Source organism: Mustelus asterias, chromosome 17, assembly GCF_964213995.1.
Source record: "Mustelus asterias chromosome 17, sMusAst1.hap1.1, whole genome shotgun sequence".
In the NCBI taxonomy this organism is placed as follows: Eukaryota; Metazoa; Chordata; class Chondrichthyes; order Carcharhiniformes; family Triakidae; genus Mustelus; species Mustelus asterias.
The window spans coordinates 63,831,901-63,843,100 of NC_135817.1; the positions used below are offsets into that span (position 1 = coordinate 63,831,901).

General features: G+C 44.5%; 1 pseudogene; it reads right to left on the reverse strand.

Moving 5' to 3' along the window:
• Positions 1 to 10,614: 10,614 nt before the first annotated feature.
• On the reverse strand, positions 10,615 to 10,843 carry LOC144506708 (U2 spliceosomal RNA; annotated as a pseudogene).
• Positions 10,844 to 11,200: the final 357 nt, after the last annotated feature.

Genomic DNA, 11,200 nt, shown 5'->3' on the forward strand with positions numbered 1-11,200 from the left:
GTTGACTTTCCCTCTTTCTATGTTCGATTTCTGTACATAGTGGAGTGTAATGAATGAATTTGACTCTGCTTCCACTGCATATCTGACTGAAAACAGCTTAACCTTTTTTAAGTGGAGCATTGTACACTGTTACATACAAACTAAACAAGTGTCCCGAAAAGTTGCCTACAGTCCAGACCGCATGTTGCTATACATAATAACATTAATCATCACCGAATGAGAAAGGACAATCAGCCTGCCAAAGTCTTCCCTTCTACAAAGTCTTCATGGTGAACTCTATCATGGACTCTGACTAGCTGCGTTAATCTCCTGGGGGCATATTTTACGTTTTCTCCTAATCTCAGAAAAGTAAGTCAAGAAATCTTTAGAATGCAAATTTAGCCTTCCATTAATTGCTGTCATTAGTTCTATGTTGTACATCCGCTTTCTTTCTTTCTTTGACATTTTGACATTGTGGAGAGTCTTGGATGCTGTCAGTGTCCTCGGTGACCAGATGTGCAGGAAGCGTTCCCAGCTGCAGAAACTGGAGCTCTGGGTTTTGGAGTTTGAGCAGTGGCTGGAGGCACTGCGCATCCGTGAGGCTGAGAGTGACGTGGATAGCAGATGGTCACACTAGCGCTCAAGGGACTAGAGGAAAGAAAAGAATGGTTGACCACTGGGTATTCCAGGAAGAACAGGCAGGCCGTGCAGGAGTCCCCTGGGATCGTGCTCACGAATCGGTATTCCATTTTGGAAGCTGATGTGGGCGCTGGTACCTCAGAGGAGTGCAATCAAAGCCAAGCTTCTGGTATCACCAGTGGCTTGGCTGTATTGTGGGGGGGGAGGGGGGGGGGAAAAGAAGAAAGAAAGAGCAATAGAAATAGAGGATTCACAATTTCTTCTTGATTCCTTCTTGAAATCAGACAATGTTTTGGCCTCAGATACTTTCTGTGGTAGTGAATTCCACACATTCACCACCCTCTGGATGTCTGTGTGGAGTTTGCACATTCTCCCCGCCTCTGCGTGGGTTTCCTCCGGGTGCTCCAGTTTCCTCCCACAGTCCGAAGATGTCCGGGTTAGGTGGATTGGCCATGCTAAATTGCCCCTTAGTATCGGGGGACTAGCCAGGATAATACAGGGAGTTAGTTATGGGGTAATGGGGATAGGGTCTGGGTGGGATTGTGGTCAGTACAGACTTGATGGGCTGAATGGCCTCCTTCTGCACTGTAGGATTCTATGATTTTATGATTCATAAGTCAGGGGAGCAGACAGGCGTTTCTGTGGCCAAAGACATGACTCCAGGAAGGTGTGTGGCCTCCCTGGGGTCAGGGATGTCATTGAACTGCTGCACGGCATCCTGAAAGGGAGGGTGCTGAATTAGATGGTGTGGTACATGTTGGTACCAATTATATAGGTAAGATAAGGAATGAGGTCTTGCATCAAGAATTCAGGGAGATAGGCAGTATATTAAAAAGCAAGATCTCTGTGTTTGTAATCTCTTGATTATTTCCGGTTCCATGTGCTCGCAGGTATAGAAGTCGGAAAATAGGGCAGATGAATGCGTGGCTCAAGAGTTGGTGCAAGAGGGAGGGATTTAAATTCCTGGATCACTGGGACCATTTCTTGGGAAGGTGGGACATGTCTCAATTGGACTGTCTACACCTGAACCACATTGGGGCCACATCCTTGTGGGTAGGTTTGCTAGTGCTGTTGGGAGGTGTTTGAACTGGTTGGACAAGGAGAGGGGACACAGAACATTAGTAAGCTAGAGTCACATCATGCTACAGTAAAGGAAGCAAGTCAGAGAGAGTTCAACTATATTGAGTGTTGAGAGACTAAGGAAAGGCTGGATGGTAATTATTTTAATGTTAGGAGTGTAATAGGTAAGACTGATGAGTTAAGGACATAGATTGACACATGGAAGTGTGATATTGTTGCCAACACGTAGACATGGTTGAGGGAAGGGCAGGACTGGCAACTCAACATTCTGGGGTGTAGGATCTTTAGGTGAGACAGAGAAGGGTGTAAAAAGGGAGGTGGTGTTGTGTCAATTACTTCATTAAGGAGAAATGATATCTCAGTAGGGTCTTCAAACGAAGCTTTGTGGGTAGAATTTAGGAATATAAAGGGGGCAGCAACAGGTGGTGTGTATTTGTAAGCCCCCGAAGAGTCAGCGGGAAATCAAGGAGTAGATATGTATGCAGTTCACTGAGGTGTATAAGAATAATAATCGGGTAGTTATACTAAAGGTTTCAACTTCCTCATTATAAATTGGGATAGTCATTTTGTAAAAGGGCTGAGAGGGGGTGGATTTCTTGAAATGTATTCAAGGGAGTTTTTGCATCAATATGCAGAAGGCCCAACAACAGTTGGAGCAGTGCTGGATCTGCTTCTGCAGAATGAAGCTGGACAAATGTGCAATGTGGCTGTGGGGGAGTATTTTAGTGATAGTGCCCACAACTCACCATAGATCATGTTTGTTATGGACAAGGAGAAAGATAAAGTAAAATAAAGTTTACTTAGTCACAAGTAAGGCTTACATTAACACTTTAATGTTAATTGCAATGGTCAGCACGCCAGGGACCTGGGTTCGATTCCTGGCTTGTGTCACTGTCTGTGTGGAGTTTGCACGTTCTCCCCATGTCTGCGTGGGTTTCCTCCGGGTGCTCCTGTTTCCTCCCACAGTCTGGAAGACGTGCTGGTTAGGTACATTGATCCGGACAGGTGCAGGAGTGTGGCGACTAGGAGAATTTCACAGTAACTTCATTGCAGTGTTAATGTAAGCCTTACTTGTGACTTATAGATAAACTTTACTTTAGATAGCCTGCAAAAGATGGCTTAGGATTGGGAGAAGCCAGATTTTATTAAAATAAAGCAGGGTCCAACCGCAGTTGATTGGAAACATCTCTTTGTGGGAAGGTTTACAGTGGAGAAGTGGGAGATATTAAAAAAGGAAATGGAGAAAGTACAGGTCCAACATGCTCCCTATTGGAGGCAATGTGGAAGCAATAGGTTCAGGGAATATTGGATGTCTCGGACAGTTCACGATTGGATAAGGAAGAAGAGAAAGGCTTTTAGCAAGTCCAAAGGGGGCAATTTGGCTCTGGCCCTAGAGGATTATAGGAAGCACAAGTGGGAATGTAAAAAAGCAATTAGAAGAACAAATAGGGGCATGAGAAGGGACTTGCGAACAAGATTGAGGAGAATCCTAAGGTATTCAATAAATACATTAAGGCGAAGAGGTTAACCAGGGAAAGAGTAGGGCCCATTAGAGACCAAGGTGGCAATCTGTGTTTGAAGCCACAGGACATTGGAAGGGTGTTAAATGAATACTTCTCATTGGTCTTCACTCAGGAGAAGGAGGATATAGGTGCAGAATTCAGGAAAAGGCACTGTGAGAACTTTGACCATCTTGAAATAGAAAGTTTTTTAAAAAATGTTAAACTTTATTTATTAGTGGCACAAGTAGGCTTACATTAACGCTGCAATGAAGTCACTGTGAAAATCCCCTAGTCGCCACGCTCCGGCACCTGTTGGGGTACACTGAGGGAGAATTTAGCATGGCCAATACACTAAACCAGCACGTCCTATGGACTATGGGAGGAAACCGGAGCACCCAGAGGAAACCTATGCAGACACGGGGAGAACATGCAATCTCCACCCAGGTAGCGACCCAAGCCACGTATCAAACCTAGGCCCCTAGCGCTGTGAGGCAGCAGTGCTAACCACTGTGATAGCTATCTCTATTGTAAAGCAACAATGGCAAAACGTAACACACACATATTACTAAACAAAACAACTTACTTAACATGACAGATGAAATATTGTTTTTATATATTTAAGGATGTGATTCTCAGACACACAATGAAACTCAACATTCAGAATTAAACTAATGAAACCCTGGTCAATATGTAACAGGATCTAACTTCACTGGACAAAGTGCCACAATAACAGGGTTATAACTACAAATGTTTCCTGTACAAATGGCACCTACCAAAAGCACAGAATCTCCTTAATCACATGACAGATTAAATGATGTGCAGTGATTTAGGCTCCTTCTTGTAGAATGAAGAATTGATCTAGCCTCTGAGGTGATGTGCTGATTCAAACATCTCTTTTGTCTGTCTGCGACACGACAAATCAATCTTTAAATCTGATGCAACTAAAATCTTTTCATTTGCTTCAGAGGAGGCTTGTTTCGTTTTGTTCTTTGCCGTGTTAAGGGAGCGATAGTTGCTCACTGCAAATGCAGGATGAGAAATGCATACCTATTGTTTTTATTTTCCTCATTCTTCCATGGGATCCGGGCACCTCTGGCAAGGCCAGTACGTACTGCCCGTCCCTAATTTTACTTGAATTGAGTGGCTTGCTAAGCCATTTCAGAGGGCACAGCAAGCCTAATATCTTTTAGGGAAGGAAATCTGCCATCCTTAGCCAGTCTGGCCTACATGTGACTCTCGGCCCACAACAATGTGGTTGACTCTCATCTGCCCTCGGGCAACTAGGGATGGGCAACAAATGTTGGCCCAGCCAGCAACACCAATGTCCCATGAATGAATAAAGAAAAAAGTTGAGAGTCAGCCATTTGGTGTGGCTCTAGTGTCACATGTAGGGAAGACTGGGTAAGAACGGCAGATTTCTTTCCCAAAAGGACATTAATGAACCAGATGGGTTTTTACAACACTCAATGATAACTTTCAAGGTTTCTAACTTTTAATTCCAAACTAGTTAATTGAATTTAAATTCCATCAGCTGCAACAGTGGGATTTGAACCCATAGCTTCAGAGTATTAATCTCAGCCTCTAGATTATAACCGCTATGTCACCACCTCCAACAGCCTTACATTCTCTTTAACCTTCTTTTTATACACATCAAAATACATTGATCAGTTTGGTGCTAGGCTGAAGATGCATAATTCAGGCACAAGTGGACAATAAGGCGCAAAATAGTTAAAAGTCTAACTTTGATTCGAAGTTGCTTTTGGAAGAAACCTGAAATCAGATGATTGGATCATTCAGCTCAATGGGAAGTGTTACTTCCCTGAAATTTGTAGAATCGAGCGCCTTGATAAGTAAGTAGCACAAAAGATTGTCAAGCTTTTTTGTGGTAGTTAAATAGACCCTACCTGGCACTCCTTTAATGGAACAACTGCCATTGCTGTTAACAGTAGTTTAGAATACTGCTCTACAATTGTAATGAGAAAAACTCTCACCAGGATTCTTGAGGACATAGTACCAGAAGAATAAAGGTTAACTGTTGGGAAATCATTTACATCAACACTTACATTTACAGAGGTGAGGTACTCATAGAATCATAGAAACCCTACAGTACAGAAAGAGGCCATTCGGCCCATCGAGTCTGCACTGACCACAATCCCACCCAGGCCCTACCCCCATATCCCTACATATTTTACCCACTAATCCCTCTAACCTACGCATCTCAGGACACTAAGGGCCAATTTTAGCATGGCCAATCAACTTAACCCGCACATCTTTGGACTGTGGGAGGAAACCGGAGCACCCGGAGGAAACCCACGCAGACACGAGGAGAATGTGCAAACTCCACACAGACAGTGACCCAAGCAGGGAATCGAACCCAGGTCCCTGGAGCTGTGAAGCAGCAGTGCTAACCACTGTGCCACCGTGCCGCCTCCTCTGGATATGGACCCAGGATACCTTTGGGAGAGGTAGAACACACACCAGAGCACAGAGACTGGCCTTCCACACAGCCCACCTCCACATTTGGCAGCCGCCGCACCCATGCTGGGCCTGCTTTCCAATCTAGCACACCTCCCCCATCCCACCGGAGCAAAAATCCCAACTGCAGGCATTTTTAAAGGTCGGGATTGTGGAGTCCGGAATTCTCCCAATGTGGGAGTGAAATCTGGGCCTCAGCAGTGTGTCACCATGGTTCAGTTCGTAGCATTCTCACCTCTGAGTCATGGATTGTGGGTTTGAGCCCTGCTCCTGGGCCCAAGTCTAGTCTGACACTCCAGTACAGGGCTGAAGGAGAGCTGCCTTGCCTGAGGTGCTTACTTTGAGGCTCTATCCACCTTCTCGGGAGTGGAGGAGGGGGGAGGGTGGGGTGCAGAGGGGGGAGGGTGGGGTGGGCGGGGGGGGGGGGACATAGAAAATCAAATTGCACTGTATTAGCAGAGGTTAGGGGACTTATGCCCAGAGATCTGGCCAATATTTATCTCACAATCAAAGCCACAAAACACATGATCTGGTTAATATCATACTGCTGTCCATGGGAGCTTGCTGTGCCCAAATCAACGGCCGTGCTTCCTGCATTACAACAGCGACAGCACTTTGAAAGCACTTCATTGGCCGGAAAGCACTCTGGAACATCTGGTGATCATGAATGGCACTACCTAAATGCAAGCCATTCGCAGAAGTGATCACTCAATGGATCATCCATTGACTCCATCTACACTTCCCGCTGCCTCAGGAAAGCAGTCCACATAATCAAGGATCCCATGCACCCCAGACATACCACTCTTCCACCTTCTTCCATCGGGAAGAAAATACAAAAGTCTGAAAAAACATTCCAACTGACATTCTCTCTTCCACCTGCTTCCGTCGGGAAAAAGATACAAGAGTCTGAGGTCACGTACCGACCGACACAAGAACAGCTTCTTCCCTGCTGCCAACAGACTTTTGAATGGGCCTACCCTGCAATAAATTGATCTTTCTCTACACCTTAGCTCTGGCTGTAACACTACATTCTGCACTCTCTTGTTTGCTTCTCTATGAACAGTGTGCATTGTCTCTATAGCGCGCAAGAAACAATGCTTTTCACTGTATGCTAATACATGTGATGATAATAAATCAAATCAAAAACAGCTTCTTCCCTGCTGCCATGAGACCTTTCAATGGTCTTATTACATATTAAGCTGATCTTTCTCTTCACTTTATCAGTAACTGCAATGCTATATTCTGCACCCTGTTCTTTCCTTCTCCCCTGTGTACTCTATGAATGGTATGTTTTGTCTGTATAGCATGCAAGAAACAATACTTTTCACTGTATCCCAATACATGCAATTGTATCAAATCAAATCAACTTAATTCAATTCAATTTAAGGGATATGGGGGTAAGGCGGGATCAGGATACTGAATTTGATGATCAGCCATGTCCAAAATGAATGATGGAGCAGGCTCGAAGGGCCGAAAGGCCTACGGCTGCTTCTAGTTTCTATGTTTCCTTTCACTCCTGGGCAAAAATACAGATGAAATGCTTGCAACACGCAACCCGATTCTCCCGGAATCAAGGCTACAAATGCAGCAACATTTTAAAAGTCATTATTGAAACATATACAGTAAAACAGAGTGACAGGGAAGGAGAAAGTCAAATCAGATCAAATGTTATTTAGCTTTTGTTCCATTAATATGTTTCTTGATGCTTCAATGTCTATGTCAATTTCACAACACATGGGTATCGATTTAAAACAATATATCTGAAGTGAAACTGACAGCTAAGGGAAAGTGACACCTGAAAATCCAAATACACTGGTGCAGAGAACATGTTCTGCTTCAAATTGGTTTTCCTTTCATTCTTTTTTTTCCCTCTGATATGCCTCATCATTTGTGGACATGCATCTTAGGCCCTGGGATTTCCATAAATCTCTCAGCCCGACTCTCCTCTTGGAATGTTTCCTAAAACCAACCTCTTTCATCAAGTCCTGTGAGGCTGCTCGGGAGGTTTTATTATGTTAACGGTTCATAGAAATGCGAGTTATGACGGTGTTTGGGCAACAGGAGCGGGTGGTGCGCTGATGTTAAGGCTCAAGGTTCTGATGCGGCAGGGAGGAGAGGGAATTTATTCATAGAATCATCGAATCATCGAATCCCACAGTGCAGAAGGAGGCCATTCGGCCCATCGAGTCTGCAGCGACCACAATCCCACCCAGGCCCTATCCCCGTAACCCCCATGCTAATCCCCCTGACACTAAGAGGCAATTTAGCATGGCCAATCAACCTAACCCGCTCATCTTTGGACACCAAGGAAAACGTGCTGCGAGGGGAGGCAGGTTTTTGGCAGACTGAGACTTTAAAACGCCGCTATTTAGTGAAGGCTTATTCTCTCAAACATTGAGCTGCCCCTGAGCCTTCTCCCTGTTCTTCATGGACCCAATTTACAGCATCTGTAATGTAGTCATAGGACTCCTCAAAGAACAAAGAACAAAGAACAATACAGCACAGGAACAGGCCCTTCGGCCCTCCAAGCCCGTGCCGCTCCCTGGTCCAAACTAGACCATTCTTTTGTATCCCTCCATTCCCACTCCGTTCATGTGGCTATCTAGATAAGTCTTAAACAATGTGACCTCTATGGTTAGTCCTTCCCTGATTGCAAGGTTGTGAATATACTATCATTAGTTCTGAGGCAATGCTGGGTACATGTTGAAGGACATGAGCTCCCTGAACTGTAAAGCCAGAGGAGATTAAACGCCAAAGCCGCAGACACGACCTGGAATTGTAAAAAATAGAAGCAAACTACTGCGGATGCTGGAATCTGAAGAATTTGCCAAAGCTTTGACAAAGGGCCATCTGGACTCGAAACGTCAGCTCTTTTCTCTCCTCACAGATGCTGCCAGACCTACTGCGATTTTCCAGCATTTTCTCTTTTGGTTTCTGGAATTGTAAAAGCCCCCCACAACATCGAGAGGTATACAGGTGTGAAGGGGTTAATTGCAACATTGCCCAAGGGTCAGCCAGTTGAAACCCTGGCTCATTCAGAGACTGGAAGAAGACAAACAATGGTGCAAGGTAATTGCTGTTGCCTTCTGCAATTAAGAGACTGGAGGACAACTGCCATCGTATGACTCAGTTAAAAAATTGAGAATGCTATTATCACAAACAAAGGGCTCTGGGAAACAGCCAGTACAGCACAATTAAGCCTTAACAGGGAGGAAAGGGGCATTCACACATCCGTTAACTCTGGAGCTAGCTATCCCTCACTGGGGTGGGGATTGTATTTTTTCCTGTGGTGGAAACAGCATGTGAACTGATTATGCTAATCCAGTCCCATCCAGATCAGGGTGTGCAATAAACTAAAGAAAGGTGTCAACTAGTGGATGATTCAGGAGGATTCCAACAGGAGGTGTGCTTATGACTTTGTGATAGGGGGCATGGCCTCAAAATAAGGGGGAGCAGATTTAGGACTGAGTTGAGGAGGAACTTCTTCAAACAAAGGGTTGTGAATCTGTGGAATTCCCTGCCCAGTGAAGCAGTTGAGGCTACCTCATTGAATGTTTTTAAGGCAAGGATAGATAAATTTTTGAACAGTAAAGGAATTAAGGGTTATGGTGAGCGGGCGGCTAAGTGGAGCTGAGTCCACAAAAAGATCAGCCATGATCTTATTGAATGGCAGAGCAGGCTCGAGGGGCCAGATGGCCTACTCCTGCTCCTAGTTCTTATGTTTGTATCTTCTTATATGAATCAGCATAAACGGAAGATGCCACCAGAGAATAGTTAAAAAAAATTTTTTTTTGTATACTTTTCCAATTCAATCAAATCAAGTCCAATTCAGAGTCTCAACAAGTTGAGACATTTCCGATCCAAGCTGACAAGACAGGGCCTCCACTCCTGTCTTGGGCCTGATCTACATGAGCCAAGCTGATTGGAGTAGGTGCAGACTCACCTCCTCCAAGGCTTGATCTCATTTGCATCTTAGCCAAAAGGCCGAGATGCCGCTTTTAAAAATTGCTTCATATGAATATGAAGCTTAAATGTAACCTAATGGCCTCAACCAAGCGCAGCATCCGATCCACACTACATTCGATCTTAGCCAAAAGGCCGAGAATAGATTTTTTTAAATTTCAAAAATATACATTATTCACAAAAAAACTCTCAAATAAGACATTTCAAATGACAGATCCAATAGTTACAAACAGTCCAATAAGGCCGAGAATAGTTTTTTTTTGTACTTTTCCAATTCAATCAAATCAAATCCAATTCAAAGTCTCAACAAGTTGAGACATTCCTGATCCAAGCTGACAAGATGTGGAGATGCCGGCGTTGGACTGGGGTAAGCACAGTAAGAAGTCTCACAACACCAGGTTAAAGTCCAACAGGTTTATTTGGTAGCAAATACCTTAAGCTTTCGGAGCACTGCTCCTTCCAATTCAATCAAATCAAGTCCAATTCAGAGTCTCAACAAGTTGAGACATTTCTGATACAAGCTGACTGTGGTGAACCATAGATGGTTACCACTATGGGTACTTGTACATATGTTACTCTTGTTACTGTTGGGGTTAGGGTTGGGGTGTTCCACCTGTTGGTATTGTTCTGTGGTACGCTCCGGTTGGCTCCGCCTTCCTATAGGAGTATAAAGGTCACTGCACTTCCTAGTGACCCTTTAGTCTGGGATTGTATTGTTAAGCAGTGTGCTCCATTCTTATTGCTAATAAAAGCCTTTATTTCCCGGGTACGATCCAGCCTCCCGAGTGAATTAATCGCGCATCACTGACAAGACAGAAATCTGACGAAGGAGCAGTGCTCCGAAAGCTTACGGTATTTGCTACCAAATAAACCTGTTGGACTTTAACCTGGTGTTGTGAGACTTCTTACCAAGCTGACAAGACAGAGTCTGCATCTCCTGTGGCCATAACCAGGTTCTGCAGCCTCCGTCTCGGGTTTGATCTACATGAGACAAGCTGATTGGAGCAGGCGCAAGCCCACCTCCTCCAAGGCTGATCTCGTTTGCATCTCAGCCAAAAAAGGTCGCGATGCCGGTTTTAAAAAATTGCTTCATTTTTAAATGAAGCTTATAATACAACCTAATGACCCCAACCAAGCACAGCACGGACGGGCAACCCATACCGTCCATACTACACTTGATCTTAGCCAAAAGGCCGAGAAGCGATCCGAGAATAGTTTTTTTTTGTTACTTTTCCAATTCAATCAAATCAAATCCAATTCAGAGTCTCAACAAGTTGAGACATTTTCGATCCAGGCTGACAAGACAGGGCAAGTGACCAAATCACCCTGTCCTGGGCCTGATCTACATGAGCCAAGCTGATTGGAGGAGGGAAAGCAATACCTCCTCCAAGACCTGAGCTCATTTGCATCTTAGCCAAAAGGCCGAGATCGCCGAGAATAGTTACCGCATTCAGAAGCAGGGAGGCGGAGATTTGTCATCTATAGATCCAGGATATTACTTGTCTCACAATTGTATTGAAGCACCTCAGGGTGCAACTTGACCAATTTAGGTAAATTAAATA